Genomic DNA, 15,684 nt, shown 5'->3' with positions numbered 1-15,684 from the left:
ATGACCTCGCACTGGGGAAAAAAAGATCATGAGACGATACAACGAGGTGGCCATTATGAAAGCTGAGGACAGGGGCCTCAGAGGGCCCGACTCTAACAGCATCTTTGTCTTATTCTTCTGGCCTCTAGACCGTCAAGAAAATGACACTCCGTAGAATTATATTACAGCAACCCTGGCACCTGCCTCCTGAGGGATGACTCAAGGGATGCCAGCTTGGCACAGTTTTCGACAGGCACAGTGACACACACTTGTGATCGCCATGTTCAGAGGCTTATCAGGAAGAGCATGAGTGTTTGTGGCCAGCCTGAGCTGCATAGTGAGACCTTGTTTCATAGAAGTACGATGGTACCATTGAGGAACGGGATTGCAAGGTCGGGTTGCGGTGGGTTTAAACCAGGAGCACAGCTCCGGTAGCTCTGGTGACTAGAACCAGAGTCCAACACCAGGGAGGTCTGCGTGGGTGTGCCAAGTGAAGCCCCGTGGGGAGACTGTGACAGGAAGAGAGATTAGGGTAAAGCCTCAGGGAATTCCTGGCAAAAAATAAATCAGCAGAAAGCCCAGGCTATAGTGCCATCCCGAGAAGCATTCCATCCTGAGAGGCATTCCATCCTAAGACACATACCAATGCCAAATGATGTCAAGAACAAAACCAGGGAAGGCCACCAACCTGAGACACCAAAAGGCCAGGGAAGCAAGAGGGTACTGAACAACAGAGGCACAGACATATCTCAGAGCAGAACAATGGCAGCCAGGAAAGAAACTGACCACTTGCTCGCTTTTGTTGTTGCTGTTGTTCTGAGACAAGGTCTCATGTAGACTTGGCTAGCCTAAAACTCACTGTGTAGACCAGGCTGACCTTGAATTCAAAGACCTGCTTGTCCCTGCCTTCCTAGCACTGGGATTAAAGGTGTGTGCCACCATGTCCAGCCAGTTGCTCACATTATTTTCAAATATATAATTTTTTATTTTTATATGGACAGGTGTTCTGCCTGCATGTGTGTCTGTACACCACGTTCACACAGTGCTCTTGAAGGCCAGAAATGGGTGTCAGATCCCCTGCGACTGCAGATACAGATGGCTGTGAGCTATCGTGTGGGTGCTGGGAATTGAACTCAGATCCTCCGGATGAGCACCAGTGCTCTTGACCATCTCTCCAGCCCCAGTTGCTCCCATTTTTAAAGATTTTGCATCCATCTCCAACTTTTAAGAAAGAACATGGAAAACCCAACCAAATAGAGCCCATGGGTTGGCAGTCTGTGCAACCATGTCTGGAATGTCACAAGCTATATTACTTCACTGTAGGGAACCGGGAACCAGGTTTAAATAATCATGGATCCTATATAGAAAATGCAGTCCAGTGAGCATTGGCGTTTTCACCATAATGGATGCCAGGAGCAAGGAAGGGATGGGGACGCGGGCCAGCAATGCAGCACGAGCTTGTCATGCCGGGGTTCTTAGACATGGTCACCAGCATAAAGAAAAATGAAAGACTAAGAGTACCTTTCACCCTAGCTGGGGTTTGACATTTAAAAGCAGGAGGCTGGCTGGTGAGGATTCTAGCCTGAGGAGCAGCCCAGAGCAGGGTGCAGAACCAATGTGAACTAGGAGTGAAGAAGAGCTAGCAAAGTGGGAGCAGGAAGATGGGGAGGAAGGGCAACCTAAGGCAGTATTCTCTAAGTGAATTAAGGAGATTTGTCCGGGACAAATAACCAAATCCTTTTCCCTAAGGTTTATGGAAACAGAAAAGCCAGCCCCACTCTGCCTAAAGGCACAGGTAGGAAGCCCGGAAATGGATGTTCCCTACGTCCCAGCGCCATCATTCTTTTCCCAGGAATCATCTTGCTGTTGGTTATTTAAGGGATTCAACCGTTTTTCTCTTTTTGTCAGTGGTTAGTGGAAGGAAAGGTCTGAATGTATTTTCAACTCAAAGGAGAACCTTTTCAGAGACAGAACCTCCCTGTGTAGTCTAGGCTGTCCTTGGACTTAGGGATCCACCTGTATGTACCTGCTTCCCAACTGCTGGCCTTCAACAGGGAACTCTTAATTTGTACCCATTTTGGGAACCTAAGGAACAAGCCAGAAATGCTCAAATACAGACATCAAACTTGGGGTAGGAGAGGTTGAGAGGTCATGAAGGTCCCTTTGAACAGACTAGTGCCTGTCCAAGGAGCCCATAGCCATAGCCATGCGGAACTAATAATGTGTGCTTTTCCTCTCCACCTCCACACGACATTCTATTCCGGGTAAAGCACATTAGGAAGGACCAGAGTTAAACCTAGCTCTATCTAGTTTTGAATCCCAGGTCACCCCTTGCTAACAGTGAGGATGTAGGTGAAGATGGTGGTACCCTTTGATGGAGACAGTGGCGCTCCAGATGGATGTTAAAATCTCCGGAGCACAGAGTCTAGAGCAAGGATGCCTGCACCACAGGAGCCATTAGCTCTGACCTCTGGTGGGAGACCCGACACCCAACACAATGGCGTTTGCTGTGGGGAAGAGTGGGAACTGGAGAATGCTCAGGCACCATGATCATCCAACAAGGCCAGAAGTTCTCCTTCTACTCTCTCCTGATAGTCTCTGCAAAGCTAACCTTAGTGTCTGGGAAGAGCAGATGCCTCTATTCCCAGTGAACCGCCCAGATAATGCTGAGACTAGCCCTGACCCAGGAGTATCTGTCAATCTGTGTATCAAAGGCTCTAGCAGAGCCTCCAGGCTGAGCTGAAGTTCTCAGCATAGTCCCAGCCAGAACACATGAGCTCAAAGTGGAAGCCAACAACTAGGGACCTGCAGAGCCCAAGGATGGAGGAACTGGAGTGAGCGAAACCCTACTTTATACACTGTTATCTGGGCCACGTGTGGACCATGGTCACCAGGGAGTACTCAGGGACCGGGTCCACTCAACCAGAAAGCATCATCAAATTTCCAAAGATTTGATAAAGGACGTAGGATGAACAGGAACTCTGCCTATAGGTGGGAAAATGTGGGCTACGGTCAGCAATGGGCTCAGGAATGACAGCCCCAAGGGCTGCCTTCTTTGCGTGTGTGCTGCTCTGGGTATGGCAGGACTTTTACATAAGCATGGTAATGCCCTACTATTAGTCACAAGTACCCAGTCTCACCTGCATCTTATCTAACAGTAATTAGAAATCAATGTGTGACAGAATTCCAGGGATAGCAGAGCGTCTCCCCGAAGGCACCTATATAAACACCTGCTTCAGGAAGCAGTTTTACTGAAAGATAAGGGCTCACAGGTCAGCTGGTGAATAATGTTTAACCTGGTCACTGAGCCTGTGGAAGGGTCCTCCATTATATAACGCAGGACAGAAGCATGATCGAGCCAATTGTCCGTTTCACTGAGGCAGACGCGGGTGGGGGAAGCAGGGCCTATCTGGCCACATCGAATCTAGCCCTGATTCACCTTCGCTGACCCCCACGACCGTTAGAAAACCTGTGCACTTCAGTGAGAAGGGAGCTGACACTCCCAGGAACTTTAACCGGGTGCAGCAGCCCACAGGTACCTGAGAAGATCACTCGTCCTTGCATCTGCATACACCTACGTGACCCGAAAAAGTTGAAGTCACCAGACTTCTGTTAGAAAAAAAATATAGTTGGTGGAGCATGTGGGGGTTAAGTCCAAAACTGCAGACAGGCTCTGAATTCCTGATGTGGTCAACCCTGGCAAAGGACTCCCCCCGCCCCCCCAAGACAACCACATCCCTCTCTGGCAAAGCCTCGCACACGCTGCTTCTGCTAAGGACATTAAATGAGATCATGCTGTGGGGCGGGAGAGATGGCTCAGCAGTTAACAGCACTTGCTGTTCTTGCAGAGGACCTGAGTTCAATCCCAGCACCTACATGATGACTCATAACCATCTGTGATTCAACTAACGTCCTCTGAGTCCCGTGGGCAACCGGGCACATACGCAGTGCACGTACATACATGCAGGCAGAATGCCCATGCACGAAACATAAGCAAACTTTAAAGAAAGAGGAAGGAGGCGTAGCTCAGCTGACACTGACAAGAGGATCTCTGGCAAGCAAGAGATTTCATCCTTCAAAAACCACTCACCTAGAGCACAGCTTAAAATTTTGGTGCAGGTGGCAGATCTTGGGCTCCTGCTTTGAAAAGCAACACCTGTGGAAATTCAACCAGTCAAGTCTACTTACATGACTAATCCCAAAACAGAAGGGAAAGGGCGGCCCTAAAACACAGATTTGCTAACTGTCCCCACTGTGACAGCTGCTGTTTCGTCTTAGCTGGGGATAGATTTTAAAATGCAAAGAATTCATGGAGGCATTCCATGGAGAATTATCTAGAGAATAGTGATGACAGGCCCAGGAAGTAATTTTTATCTCTTATGATAAAGAATAAAATCTCTTTTATCAAAGGTCATTTGATCTGCCGGTACCTAGTATCCTCCCTACCGCAGGTTCCATAAATGATATTTTGTACTGTATGGTAGGCAGGACTCCAGTCTGGGAGTTCAATGCCCTCCACAATTTAATTGCTTGCGTAAGAGTTTCAGGGGCTGGGAGAGAGGTGGAGTTAAAATTGTGAGAACATGAGAGAGGATGCCCTCACACTGTTGGTGGGACTAGTACCCGAAACAGCTAAGGCCTTCTGGAGGTCAGCTGCAACAAGTCTCCCCCAAAAACAGCGCCACACTTGTCTTGGTGCAGGATCTCACTCACCCCAATCTTAAACCTTACCATCAGCTTCAGACTCTTTTTGCTTCTCCCTGACTAGCGACCATAAGTGTGTACAGCCACACCTGGTTTTGAAAGACCCCCAGTGAGGGGAAGACTCTCACTCAAATCTCAGGATAACACGAACCCCCCCACCCACCCAGTAACTCACGAGAGACCGTCCTTGCTGCAATCACACGAGGTTTAATGAGATGAGCCAGGAACCAGTGCACTGGGGCCGAGACTCATAACCCACGCAGGGAAAGAGTTCCACCCCGAGTGACGGGTAGAAGGAGTTTTTAAGGGAAGAAACCACAGCCCAGTGATCAGAAAGGGGCAGGGAGGGTATAGAAAATTCAGAAAATACCAGTGATGATCACAAGGGGGGCAACTCCCTGCCTCTCAAGATCACTCTCAGGGTCATAATCAGCTAGTTCCTGAACCACAGTATTCCAAAATCCCAATGATAATCACAAGAGGGAAACTCCCTGTTTCTCAAGATTATTCTCAAGACTACAACCTAACTTTATCTTCAGCTAGTACCTGAAACAGAGTCACTAAACTGGCTAATCCTAGATTTCTGATTCTTCTCTTCCTGCTTAGATTTTTGCCTATTTTCTTCCTGCTGTGGGTGGGGGTGGGGAAACCTGGATTTATCCAGGGCTTTCTTTGGGGAGACCTGGATTTATCCAAGTCTTTCAGTTTATGTGGCTCTGGGGACCAGGCCCAGGGGTAGGTATATGCTGGGTGAGTGCACTACCCACTTCCTATACTTGCTTTTCTACTCCCTTACATTTTCCATATGCCTGCCTGATCTACTAGTGGAGTCCTCCTGCCTCTTGAGAAACTTTCTGACCAGTCTTCAAAAGTAGAGATTCCTGCTCAGGCATCAAGCATGTGTTGCTCCTTCCGAGGACCCAGGTTCTAGTTACCTCACTACCCTCTGTTGCTCCTCAGGAAAAACAAAACTGGTCTCTGCGTGACCACCCACGCCCAGCCTGCCCTTTGCTCAAGCCACACGCTCTGCCTGGGTTCCCTTCCCCAATGCTGACTACCCGTTTACAGGAGGTGCTAACTAAACATTTTTTCCATGCGGATGAATTCAGGATCTTCCCAGGTCCAGGTCAACATTCAAATCCTTGCATGACTAGCACATTCTGTAGGTCACCCCACCTCTTTAAGCACCCTCTCTATGTCCATCAAAGTACATTTGGCACCCCAACGAGGTAGGGTGTCAGGCTCAAATGAAATTAGACAAGACATTATTCTACCTCCAGAGAGCCCAGAATCCAGAGGAGAGAGTCACAAAACACACCTACAAAGCACCGATACAGCGGCTAAGAGTGGAAGTATGCTATTGTTAAACACATAGAGTCCTTTCTAAAGCTACTTGCTACTTCTGCGTTCGGGATGAAACCTAAAGAGTCATTTCTCGTGGAGTGGGGGAAGACTCTAGATGGCTACGTTGGTTTCACCTGGCTAGACATGCCGAGCCTAGACTCAGATGTGAGGTCTGGACTCCTTTTACTTCCCAGCCTCAGCGGCTACACTGTGCTTTGGGATCTTGTAGGTAGAGTGGAAGGAGCAAGAAGCCTCCAGGCAGAAGAGCACACGTGTCTTCATGGAACAGCGAGTGTTTCAGAATCACCTCAGTGCATATACAGGGTGAAAGAAAGAAAACAGGTCAGGTTAGACAGTGAAGCAAGCGCCTTGGACTCAGGCCTAAAGATTATAGACGCCATTTCGATTGTTTGCATCAGCATCCCCATCAAGATAAGTTGCCTGTGGTGTAGGCAAGCTCCTTGTGGGATTTTCATGCTCTAAAGGTATTCCCATATAGCTGGTGGGAATCCCATGAGCTAGTCCTGTTTGGGTTGCAGGTGTGGGAGAGGATGTTTCTGTTGTTTTTGTTTGTTTGTTTTGTTTTTAACTTTTGGTTTCTATTGTTCCACCCAGCTTCATAAATACAGTTATCTGTTTCTGGCCCAGGTTCAGGTATTGGTTGTTTCAAACAGAGAAACCTCACAGCAGCTATTAAGTAGGCAAGACGTCATCCTTCCTACCACAAACCTCTTGTCACTGCCAGGCGTCCTGTGTTCTCTGGATTTGCACACAGAACCAGGGAACTAAAGACATCATGATGTGGCATGTAAGATGCACTGAGCATTTAACTTTCCTCACAGTTAAGAACTTGGCCCCACCATACTCATGTGAGAAAGAAATAGAGGCTCAGAGTAACACCCACGTCGCCCCTGGAGCACAGGCTTCCAGTCCCAATGCCTGCGCTCTTCACTCCCTGCACCCTAGACAAGGGTTTCTCTGTGCAGCCCTGGCTGTCCTGAAACTCACCCTGTAGCCCAGGCTGGCCTCGAACTCAGAGATCTGTCTGCCTCTGTCTCCCTGGTGCTGAGATTAAAGGTGTGCACCACCACCATGCTCTTAACCACTTGTCTAGAATGCCAGCCGGGCAAGAAGATTAAGGAGAGCTGGGTGGTGGTCTCTCCTGAAGAACCAAGGAAAGGAGTTGCTGAAGAGCTTGAGGTAATCCTGTCTACTCTCGCCCGTCTTCTATGCAAAACTGTGAGTCATTTAAACTAAGATGTGAGTGGAGAGGTCCATTTCCACGTTCAGGCAACCGGACGGGGAGTCCAAGTTCCTCAGTCTCCTCTCCCAAGGAATAGCTGACGAAAACAACCCATGACCCAGCTCCCTTCCCTCCACCCAAACATGTAAGCATCTATTCTGAGTCAAGAACTGTCCCAAGAGCTGGGAACATGGCTGGTAGCAATGATTTCGGACGACAGATGCTATGGAGTATACAAGATTGTGAGGAGACGGAGGGAGGCTGGATTTCGGAAGTCCTTCTTGGAAGGTAACGTTTGAAATCATCGTCAAGTCACAAGGAGCCCACCTTCAAAGCACAGATCCTCTTATACGGGAAAGGCCTTAGAAAACATCAAGTGTCAACTCTTTTTAGTTTGGGGTAGAAAACAGACTCAGTGACACCGAAAGACTCATACAAGGCCTCCAGCAAACTGCATGGAGGCTGCTTCCTGCTACTCCACGGCACAGCTGGATACACTCATCCGAAGAGTAGGCATCTTAGATTTGGACTGTCAAGTCCCTCAAACACATCCATGTTAATAATTTTATTTTTAGAACAACCCTTGGGAAATGATGCCTGACTTTCCTTCAACAAATAACAAAATTGAGGCAAGGCATGTATCTAATGACCTGTGATAAATGATCTAAGACCTTAGCCCCTGGTTTTCCCAGACCTGGGCTCTCTCCCTCGGGTGAGCAGCAGCTGCCTACCAAGTGGTCTAGGACACACAACAGCAACAACAAGCCCTTACGGCAGAGACCACATGAGAGTCAATTATGAGAACAGTGTGCTCGGCCATAACACACAAATTCAAAGTCCCTGATTTGTTTGTACAGGAAAGACTAGTCAAACTGTGGCCTGAAGCAGTAGAGCTCTGTCACTTATGGATACAGGGTGACACTCTCTACACCAAAGCCCCCGTGAGCGTCTTTATAAATACAGTTATAGACCAGCCATCTTCAGAACTAGTGGGCCCCTAGGGAGAGGTCCTGATGCTCCAGAAATGAGTTCCTCCCAAAATGCCTACACACAGAAGAATCTGGGGGAATGTCAGAGTAACACAGACATTTCAGGTTCACCCAAGACACAGAGATTGAGAGATGCCCCAAAGGGAGACTGAGGGACCTGAATTTCCACTCAATAAGCCCAGGAATCTGTGGTTTTCCTCGTGGTTAAGGGTTAAGCACTGGCCTAGGAGGTAGAGAGACGGTGTTTATTTTGATTAGCCAGTAAGTTTAAGGGCTAGCTGCCCTTACAGCCAAAAGGCTTGAGTATTAAGTCTCAGGAAAAAATTTCCTGGGGCCTATGAGGTCTGTGGTCTTTCTCTTGGCTGTGCATCTTATACAACTCTCCCCAAACCCCCATCACCCCATCTCGTACAATCCAAGGAAAGTGAGCAGCTCACCTTTATGAGGTAGAGCCTAACTAGCCCTCACAGCCCCAGCAGAAAGAGCTGTGAAACCCCAGGAAACAGTCCGCACCCCTACACTCCTGCCACCACCAAGTGCCTCGCCTCACCCCTCCCCGAAGTCACTTGCTAGGAAAAAGAAAAGGGAAAGAGGATCTCCAGGCCAGGTGGCAGGTTCCAGAGGCCATTCTTACCTATGAGAGAAGGAGCCACCGGGCCACTAGGAATTCTCTCTGCTGCTAACACTACTAGTCTTGGAACTTACTGGACTTTGGACAAAGATTGATTTAAAAGCTGATGTATTTAACAGGGACGTGTGGTCTGAGTTCAAGCGACCTCTGTCCTGCTCCCTGCCAGCTGGAAACCCTCAAGATCCCTCAGCCCAAAGAAGCCCTGCCCCCACCCCAGCCTAACAATGTGGGGAGTAGGAGGGCTTGTCTGTGCTCCCTCAGGACAAAAAGTGGGGAGCAGAGGTGAGGGGAGCAGCTGAGGAGGAGGTGCCTCTGCCTTTCCAGTTCTATCCAATGAACAGAGGTCTGGATCATACCCAGCCAATCCCTAATCCCAGTAGGAATCCCACTGCCCCTAGCCCAGGGTCAGAGTAGGGGCTCATCACCAGCCACCTTCCACTGAGGCTATCCTGAGAGCAGGGCATTGTACCTCCTGCCCAGAAAGCCACCAGCAAGCTGATAAAACCCCAGAGAAGGCAAAGCCCCTGTTTACCTGTCCTGCCTCCCTGGGAGCTCGCACTCGCCTGCCTGTGGGGTCAGCAGCAACAAAGGCCAGCGCCCTGGTGTCTTTATTGCTCCCTCCTGTCTCCCGCTGGCTGATGTCTGTTCTTCGACTACTGATACCTCAACTCCTCTCCACACTCTGCAGCCTCTCAGGAAGGTGGCTGGGCAGTGGACAGCGTTTTCACAAGTTCCCCTGTGGGCTGGTGCCGTGCCTGAGCCAGGGCAGCAGCTGATCTCTATCAACCACACCCACACAAACCATCCTCACCTGGATTCTCAGCCCACACTCCTACTCCAGGGCAGGAGAAGGCTCACAGCAGGAGACAGGGCAAGCCCTAGGCTGTGGACCAGGTAGCCTCACCTCTCTCCACTCATGAAGAGCCAGCCATTAGTTTGCTCTGGGTCTTGGCTTGGCCCTCAACCCATGTGTGACCGAAGCCAGTAGGTAGCATTTGAAACTGGCCAGCATCAGAGCCACTCCATCAGACCCAGCTGCCTTCCATCTTTAGACCATATTCTCTTGACCGCTAATATAACTTTAAAAGCATCAGGGTGCTCTACATTGGATCAGAACCCCCCGAGTTGAAACTCTGACTTTGCCAGATTCCAGATGTTTGATCTGGGCTGATTCTCTTTCTTACAGTGTTATGGGTGGAACGCAGGACCTCCCCCCACATACACACACACAATAACAATTACAAAATTTTGATATCATACCTTTAAATGAGCCTGACCTGAGTAATGCAAGAACAGTGTAAGTTCTTGGCTATAAATCTATAGATCCCGTAGGGTTATCTCTTCTGTGCCCCTCAAGGTCTCACATTCATTACTCTCCTCAGCCCTCATCACATGACATCTCTAGATAAGAAAGCTGAGATTCATCTGTTTAATAATCCTGCCCAGGGTCACCTGCCCAGGAGGACTGAAGAGCCAGCCTTGGACTCCACCCTGTCTTCTTCGATGAGTCCTTTACAGCGGCAATAAGGCCTGCTGTTGGGAGAGCCTTCTGCCTCCTCTTCCACACCTTCCCCAGCCATATTTGAGCGGGTGGCAGGGGACAGATGACGATCTATTGCTCTTCCAGGAGGTGTTCTCTACTGTACGGAGACAAGTTGGGATTTCCTGGGTCATTTCCAACTTCAAGATTCGGTGATCCCTAAATCTGCTTGGCAAGGGGGGGGGGTGGGAGGGTAGGGGGCATTGTTTGTTTTTTGAGATAAGATTTCCTTGTGTATCCTTGGCTGTCCTGGAACTCACTCTGTAGACCAGGCTGGCCACAAACTCAGAGATCCATCTGCCTCTGCCTCCGGAGTGCTGGGTTTAAAGGTGTGCGCCACTACTGCCCAGCTAAATCTGCTGGGCTTTAACACACACACACACACACACACCACACGCACACGCATGCACACACACGCACACACACCCACACACCACGCATGCACGCACACATACACCACACACACGCATGCATGCACACACACACACACACACACACACCCTGCAGCCCACCCTTGAGGATGTACAGTGTAAGCTTTGGTTTGTCTCTAGAGTCCTGCAGGTAAGAAGCTGTGAGTACAGGCTGTAGCATAGGATGTAGGGGTGGTTTTGAGTTTTGTTTCTCAAACTCCGGGCCATGGAACCTAAGGCCTTACTGTGCTAGGCTAATGCTCTTAATTCTGAGCCATAGCCCAGCCCGGTCTTTGGCATCAAGAAGATACGACATTGAATCCTAAATACGTCGTTAATGGTTTCTTCTTTGGTTTGTTTGTTCTCTCGAGCTGGAGGCTTTATCTCCAGTCAGGCAGCTCCTGTCTGCCCCAAGGAAAGGTAAAGAAATCCTCCACCTACAATCTGTGTTCACTGCTTACCTGGCTGCTTCCGTTAAGGAAAGACTTCGTGCGAGGTACCCTCAACCCCAGCACCACTCTCCACCCCTCATCCAAAGCAGGTCTGTGACTAGGAATTTGCCAAAGAAATTTCTTTTATTCTCCCCAGAATCTGGGCTGAGAGAGCCATTTTCTCGTTGCCCTCCTGGTCTCTTCATGGCACTCCATTTTGTCCTCAGACATGAGTATTGTGTTGAAAGCCAATGAGATGGCTCTGCCAGTAAAAGCGGCTGCCATTCAAGCCTGATGACCAGAGTTCAATCCCCGAAACCCAGAAGGTGGAAGGAGAGAAACAACTCCATGGAGTGTCTTCTGACCTCCACTTGCATGCCATGCCATGCTCACACCTGCACATGTGTTTGTGCATATGCATGCACGTGCACACACACAGAGACGTGAAATTGTTTTTAAGTGCCGGTACTCAGGAAGGAGTTTCTTTGTCTGGATACCAAAACCATGTGGTAAATGGTGGCATTTGCTACAATATGATTTGGGAACCAGGTGGGCAAAGAATAAACTAGAATGAAATAAACTAGAAAGCCCCCAAACAGCTTCAAACATATACAAATAGTTGATTCACGACCAAAAATGAGGACGAAGGAGCTAGGCTTTTTTCATACAAGAATGTGTGTATGTTTTATTTCTTTCAATCAAATATTTGTGAGATTCAGCAAAGTTGATATGTGTACTTTACTGTCATTTAACATTAATATTTAAAACTATTATAACATTCCGTATAGATAGTAGCTGAACGTGGGGCGGAGTGTTGCAGGCTGCCTGACTGGTGGCTAGGATGTTCATCTGATTTCTGGGATGCCCCTGAGATTCAGGCTCCTTGGCTGGTTTCCTGGGGCTGATGGCTCATACCTTGTTTTGTCTGAATTTGTGCTTGACCACGAGGTTAGGAAAGAAGTTTCGTTTGTTTTTCTAAGACCACCCCAAACCTGTTTGTTGTTTTTGAGACAGTGTCTCTCTTCGTAGTGCTGTCTTGCAGCTTGCTCTGTAGACCCGGTTGGCCTTGAATTCACAGAGCTCCACCTTCCTCTGCCTCCCTAGTGCTGGGATTTAAAAGCCATCATGCCTAGTAAGGACATACTTTTTTTCAGATTTATTTTCTTATTTTTAATCGCGTGTGTGTATACATGTGTGGAGGTCAGAGGACAGATTTAGGAAATTAGTTTCTTCCTTCGACTCTGGGGTTCCTGGTTCTAACTCCAGCACCTCCACCGGCTGAGCCATCTCACCTGCCCCACACTGTTTCCCCGTAATGGCCGGACCATTCTGCTTCTTCACCAGTCGCGACACAAAGGTTCTCTCCACATCCTCATAAACCGTCACCTAACTTGTTGGTTTGTTTATTGTTTTGACACTCATCATCCTGATGAGTGTAACAATTCATTTGCATTTCCCTAACAACTGATGCCAATAGCATCGTCTTTCCATCTGCTTCCTGGCCGGTTGCAGACCTCTTTACAGAAACATCTATTTAGAATCCCTGCCCCGTTTTTAAAAAGATGTTCTTGTTATTCATGTTGAGGTGCCTCAGTTTTTGACCATGAAACAAAGACCCAGTGAAAGACCCCCAGTGTGGGGAGACTCCCACTCAAGTCTCGGGATAACACGACCCCCCAGTAACTCACGAGAGACTGTCTTTGCTGCAATCACACGAGGTTTAATGATGAGATGAGACGGGAACCAGTGCACTGGGGCAGAGACTCATAACCCACACAGGGGAAGAGTTCCACCCCGAGTGACGGGTAGAAGGAGTTTTTAAAGGAAGAAACCACAGCCCAGTGATCCGAAAGGGGCAGGGAGGGTATAGAAAATTCAGAAAATACCAGTGATGATCAGAATGGGGGCAACTCCCTGCCTCTCAAGATCACTCTCAGGGTCATAATCAGCTAGTTCCTGAAACACAGTATTCCAAAATCCCAATGATAATCACAAGGGGGGAAACTCCCTGTTTCTCAAGATTATTCTCAAGACTACAATCTAATTTTATCTTCAGCTAGTTCCTGAAACAGAGTCACTGAACTGGCTAATCCTAGATTTCTGATTCTTCTCTTCCTGCTTAGATTTTTGGCTATTTTATTCCTGCTGGGGAGGGGGAGAACCTGGATTTATCCAGGTCTTTCACCAGAGGGATGAAGTGATTTAACCAAGGACACCTTGTGCATGCAGAGATGTGGCAGCTGAAGGCCGGGGCTTCTGTTTCGGCAGCCAATGAATGCTCTTTTAGCTTGGCCACAGGGGACCTGAGAGACCCCCGTTTTTACTTCAGCTTCAACATTTGATTGTCCCACATTACTTTTTAATAGCTCATTAACTTACTCCAACCCTAACATTTTAGATCCTGCTGTCCTCTGTCCCTGTCCTGAGTCAGCTTAATGGCTCTCCCTTTGCCTCTGTGCGTTCCTGGCCTCTCCTAACATCTACAGAAGCTGGCCACGTAGGCTGCATACCTTTAGAGGAGTTTATTAGGTCAGGGTCCAGATGCAGAACGGAGATAAATGTTTTACAGCTATGTGGATTGATGGGACAACGCCATCCCTCTCTGCCGTGGTATATGTTGAGGCCCCATGTTGTTGCTGACCAGAATTTTCTAGTGTTTATAGGAAACAGGTTTCAGGCCAGAGGAGGCCTGAGGACCCCTGGAGGGCTATGAGCTGGTAAAACCTGTAAGTTGTCTGTGAAAGATTTTTTTTCTTCATTTTTATTTTCTAAAAGTGGGTGTTTGCCAGCATGCGTGTCTGTGCACTGCATGTGTGCAGGACCCCCAGAGGCCAGAAGAGGATGTTGGATCCCTTGGGACTGGAATATAAACAGTTGTAAGACACCATGGAGGTGCTGGAAATCAAACTCTGGTCTTTTAGAAGAGCAGCCAGTGCTCTTAAATGCCAAATCATCTCTCCAGCCCATGAAGAATTGTTAATAGTCATTTCCTCTCCTTTCCCAACTGAGAGGTCAGAACACAGTCTGCTTCCACCAAAGGTAAACTATGAGACAGAGCAAGAATATATATAGCCATGTTCTAGGCTCCTTAACGTACCAATGTCACTCTTTTGAAATATAGGTTTTAAGGGTCTCTGCTTACTTTTCTGAGGAACACAGGGACTGTGAGTGACCCGGGTTCTATCTTATAGATTCAGTTTCTCAAGAGCTCCTAGAGCAATGGCCTCAACCTTCCTAACACTGCGACCCTTTAATACAGTTTCTCATGTTGCGGTGACCCCCCCAACCACAAAATTGTTTTTGTTGCTACTTCATAACTGTAATTTATGCATCGTAATGTAAATATCTAACATGCGACCCCCATGAAAAGGTCATTTGACCCCAAGGGGGTCATGACCCACAAGCTGAGAGCCACTGCCCTACAGGGACAGGCTAGGCAGGGACAAAAGAACAGCAAGAAAAGTTCTGAGAGGCTGGGACCACCCTACCAGAGGCAAAGGGTCTGTGAGAAAGAACAGAAACCAATGGCCCACCTCTGGCTTGACTTCAAAAAAGCCATCCCTCATGGCTGGGCAGTCGTGGCGCATGCCTTTAATCCCAGCACTTGGGAGGCAGAAGCAGGGAGATTTCAGTGAGTTCGAGGCCAGCCTGGTCTACAAAGTGAGTTCCAGGACAACCAGGGCTGTTACAAAGAGAAACCTTCTCTCAAAGTATAGCCTCCATGAGGGCTCTTGGAACCCCTGGCGTTAACAACTCAGCTGTGACTGTTCTTTTTGGCGTGCTCAGAATCCTGACAGGCCAGAGTAAGATGGTAACAACCCACACCTGTAACCTGTTACTCAGGAGGTGGAGGAAGATTTCTAGATCAGGGCCTGCCTGGGTTACACAGCAAGCTTAAGGCAATCTGGGCAGTGTAGGGAGTCGATCAGTCAAAGCTCTGGGAATATCATTCAGCAGTAGAGCGCCTGCCTAGCATGCATGATGCTCTATCTCCAGCACCACAGAATAAAATATAGTAGGTAGTAGATAAAAGATAAATCTAGCCAGGCGGTGGTGGTGCACGCCTTTAATCCCAGCACTCGGGAGGCAGAGGCAGGTGGATCTCTGTGAGTTCGAGACCAGCCTGGTCTACAAGAGCTAGTTCCAGGAGAGGCTCCAAAGCTACTGAGAAACCTTGTCTCGAAAAACCAAACGAAGAAGAAAGAGGAGGAGCAGGAGGAGGAGGAGCAGGAGGAAGATGAGGATGAGGAGGAGGGGAGGAGGAGGAGGAGGAGGAGGAGGAGGATTTGTTCGTCTTCGTTCGTACCTGTATTCGTCGCCGTCTTCTTCTCTTCTTCTGCTTCTGTCTTCTTCTTCTTCTTCTCTTCTTCTCCTTCTCCTTCTCCTTCTCCTCCTCCTCCTCCTCCTCCTCCT

General features: G+C 48.5%; 1 protein-coding gene across 2 annotated transcripts in view; it reads right to left on the bottom strand.

The window, feature by feature from the left end:
- Nucleotides 1–8,974, bottom strand: part of Pdzk1 (PDZ domain containing 1) — a 40,534-nt gene extending 31,560 nt beyond the window's left edge. Inside the window, exons 1-2 of one of the 2 annotated variants that reach the window (XM_038310744.1) lie at nt 8,894–8,958; nt 4,070–4,135 (exon numbers count right to left, since the gene is read on the bottom strand). The gene's annotated coding sequence lies outside the window, so the exon portion shown is untranslated. Of the gene's footprint in view, nt 1–4,069; nt 4,136–8,893 lie in introns of both variants that reach the window. The other variant, XM_038310743.1, reaches the window with a different exon arrangement.
- Nucleotides 8,975–15,684: the final 6,710 nt, after the last annotated feature.

Source organism: Arvicola amphibius, chromosome 14, assembly GCF_903992535.2.
Source record: "Arvicola amphibius chromosome 14, mArvAmp1.2, whole genome shotgun sequence".
Lineage (NCBI taxonomy): Eukaryota > Metazoa > Chordata > Mammalia > Rodentia > Cricetidae > Arvicola > Arvicola amphibius.
This window is presented reverse-complemented; position numbering and strand designations above follow the sequence as displayed.